Source organism: Eurypyga helias, unplaced genomic scaffold (assembly GCF_000690775.1).
Source record: "Eurypyga helias isolate BGI_N326 unplaced genomic scaffold, ASM69077v1 scaffold30696, whole genome shotgun sequence".
NCBI classification, from domain to species: Eukaryota; Metazoa; Chordata; class Aves; order Eurypygiformes; family Eurypygidae; genus Eurypyga; species Eurypyga helias.
In genome coordinates, this window is record NW_010255177.1 from 7,805 (window position 1) to 11,706 (window position 3,902).

Here is a 3,902-nt window from a genome sequence, read left to right on the forward strand (position 1 = left end):
ACCTTTACTCTGCCCTTCTAATCATAGTCGTTACATACGTGCCTCTAATTATGTGATTGTAGTGTGCAGTGGATAAACAGCATCACTTTTTTTCTTTCCAAAAAAAGATCCAGGGGTAAGCTTGAGGCACACACACGACTGCAAACCTTTGAGAAAGGATGTCAATGCTGGGCCCTCTGCACGGGACTAAATTTCACCCTAAGTAAACCTAGAGCAGGGTCATATAATATATTGGTCTGGAGTCAGAGTAGTAGATTTATGTTATGTCAGTGAATGGGGCTATGTCTCTGGCACTGCTGCCTAACCTCTAGCAGAAGTTGTGTGGTGTGAATAAAGGCCAGAGGCCTGTTGTAAAAACGATGATTTAGGTGGCTGACTGGGACTCCAGAGATCTGGTCGCTTTTCCTGCCTCTTTTCTACTTTTCTTTAGAAATTAACTCAATCTTACTTTCTAAATTAGGGATAATATTTCCTCACCTTACAGGGACATTTTGGGAATAAACGTGTTAACTACTGCAAAGCATTTGGGGCTCTGGGGCTGAATAGCAAAGAAAAAATAGCATAGAATGGCAAAGTATCATTGTTCATGCAGACTTGCAACGATTTGTAGTAGATGAAGCCGGAGCCCCATGCCGAAGAGCCAAGATTAAAAAGAATATTGAAGAGCTGTTTTGTATGCAGAGCACTGTCAGTCCTGTGCCTGGAGTGAAGCAGGGACTCTTGCCAAAAAAATGAATGTGGGGGCAGTACCTGGTCAGACTGCAACAGTACATTATACCATACAACCTGGAGGCAGAAGGAAGGTTACATTAGGCAACCTTTGCTGTTTCATGATATTTGAGAGCTTTGCTTTTCAGCCTTTGATTGTTTTGTTTTAAACAACATAGTTTTTAGTATGGAACTGATGATACAGATCTCAGAGTGCACCTGGAGCTTTACAGGAAAGTGTGCAGATAAGGTCTCAGCCCCTTAGATCTTACAAACTGGGGCCTTTTTCTTCTCTCATGGACCTCGTTATATTAAGTAATGTAAGGAATTCTGGTTTTACAGCAGTGACCCATAATTCAGCATTGGCTTAGGCATAAATCTGCAATATGCTTCCATAGCGTTTCAAACTGCAGAAATATGTCATGTTTGGGGGCTTTTTTTCTTGGCTTCTTTGCATGCCTTACTCCTGTACCACCTTTTACCCAGCACAAATTATATGACCTTTTTACTGACTGGCACCTAACAAATCAGCAGAAACAGGAGTTACCAACCCTACTTTTAAAACTGCTAGCATGTGTCATTGTAGGCTCAGTGACTTTTCTACACTGTATCCTGATAGTGAAACAAAATCAATTTCCTCCCCTATCCTTGGGCAAAGATTGGTGAGTTAAATTTAGTTAGAGGAAAAAATACTGGGTTTTTAAGAAAGATTTTGTAATATCTGAAACGTCTTCCCTTTTAGACACTCTTTGGATGTTTGAATTTTTTTTCTTTTAAAAACATATCCTTTCCAGAATATCCAGCCTGCTGGAGAGAATATGTATTTCAGTCCCACCACTATTATTTATGAGCCCATCATCAGCTTTGCCCAGGAATACTTAATAAATCCACTAGCACTCAAAAACAGCTAAGCCCTACCTCGATGCCCAGCACTGTACAGACAAGCCAGGAGAAGCGATAGGACTGAAGGGGACTAGATTGCAGATGGGAGGCTGCAGTGGGGAATGGACTCAGTAGCCTCTGGAATTGGAGATTGTACTTTATTTATGAGCCCATCATCAGCTTTGCCCAGGAATACTTAATAAATCCACTAGCACTCAAAAACAGCTAAGCCCTACCTCGATGCCCAGCACTGTACAGACAAGCCAGGAGAAGCGATAGGACTGAAGGGGACTAGATTGCAGATGGGAGGCTGCAGTGGGGAATGGACTCAGTAGCCTCTGGAATTGGAGATTGTACTGGAAATTAAAGAAACCCAAATTACTGCCATTTGAATAAACAATTATTTCTTTTTCACCCTCACAGAAGCTTGTTACGATGAATTGAAAGCCAGAACTAATTAAATGATCTGATAGCACAAATAGTATCAGAAGTGTTTCATCTGGTTTAATTAATTCTTGCCAGAAATCACTGCTACTCTTAGCATATGCAGAATGATTCTTTTAAATTAATTTTTTTTAACAGTTTCCATTTATATCTGTTTCCAGTACTGCTGGGATTCTCACTCTCTGCAGATAAAGTGGGAGTGTTTACAGAAGCGCTTACTGCCAGGGAGATTATTTAACCCTAGAGACAGACAGTATGGCAAATACCTTGTAAGTCAAGAAAGGGACATTTACACCTGAATCTAAGAGGATTTTTTTTTAACTACACGATGAGACAAATAAGATATATGGTCTTCAGTTCACCCTCCTGGTTAACTCTTAATTTGCTGGTGACAAATGTTCTGATGAAAATGCAGTGGTTATCACTAGGAAGAGGACAAGACAGCTCCAGGACTAAATGCTCTGCAGTCTTCAGCAGCCTTTTTTCCCCTGCACATGAAACGCAGCCAGGTTATGCTGGCTATCACTAGCCGGTTCTGCCATAGGGCATTTCTTTGTCAAACAGAACAGGTCTTAGCCTGATTTCTCGAACTAATTGGATAATTTTTGCACCCAGGGCTTGGAATCGAGGCTTGAGAGTGTTCAGGTCTAAGCGTGGGGTCTGCAGCCCTGCGACTTCACCCCTGAGTCAGGAGAGTGTTTCTGAGGAACATGAGGCTGCTGTCATCAGCTTGCTGTGAGACAGCTTCTGTGTTTTGACTCTTTGTAGATGGTACTGGGAAGTCTCTTTCTTATGAGATATTTGGGGAAAACCCAAACTGTAGGAATGTGCCTGTATTCAGAGACTGAAGTCTGAGCCTCTGGGACTGGAGGAGGTTTGGATTCAAGATTCAGTTTTGTGGTCCATCTCCTGATCTCATACTAGCATACCACTAGTCGTACCTACCTGTGTCCGTACAAAGGTGGGAACAGCTGTAACTACAGCGTTTAGCTTTGTAGTCTTTGCTTTCTGTATTTATTTCTCATTTGATACTGCATTCATTGCTCAGCCAAAATTCCAGATCAAGGGGTTGTAAGTGATCACAGAACAAGCTCTCACACGTTACAGATGTGATGTAATTGTAGTACTAGGATTTGCCTTTCAGTTGTCCTCACAGGACAGTACTGTGCAAACTGGCTACAGAAATTCTTACCAACAGGAGGACAGAGGTTTGCTCTAGGGACTGCTGCTTTGGCTGTAAAGACCAGAAAGAATATGAAAATAGCATTATTTTCCATCTGACTTTCATGAGGACAAGTGACAGGCTTTAGAGTTTAAAATAGCACTATTAAAGCAGTATAAAAATGTACATATTCAAGACATGTCAGTAAGATGGGACATTGTCACAGAATAATGGGTGCTAGCTACTTGGCATTCAAAGTAGGACAAAAAAGAGGGAGACACTAATGTGATTCTCGGTTTCCTAGGGAGCAGAGAATGAGAAATAAATAGAGAAGAGGGACAGCACAGCACTTCTGAGAATATCCCTGCCACAGTAAAGAGCATTTGAGCAGGGTTCTCTAAGGCCACGCTTTTCAGAGCAGTGTTTGTGCAGCAGCAGAGATGGCACTCTCTGCCATTCTAGCCCCTGCCAAAGAAACCCTTCACTGACACAACAGCAAAGTTGTCTGTTAGCATCTTACACCTTTCCATCTTGGCAGATGTGGTAAGTCATAAACCTTTAGGAAAGTAGGGCCTGAATCCCCTTCCCCATGCCTTTGCTGGGGTTGGCTGTGCCAGTGGAGATCATGCAGGTCAGCTGGCAGAGCTGGAGTGCTCGTCTGCTTTGTGGCTGGGGCACAAGACAACTGCGGGGCTTTGACATGAGA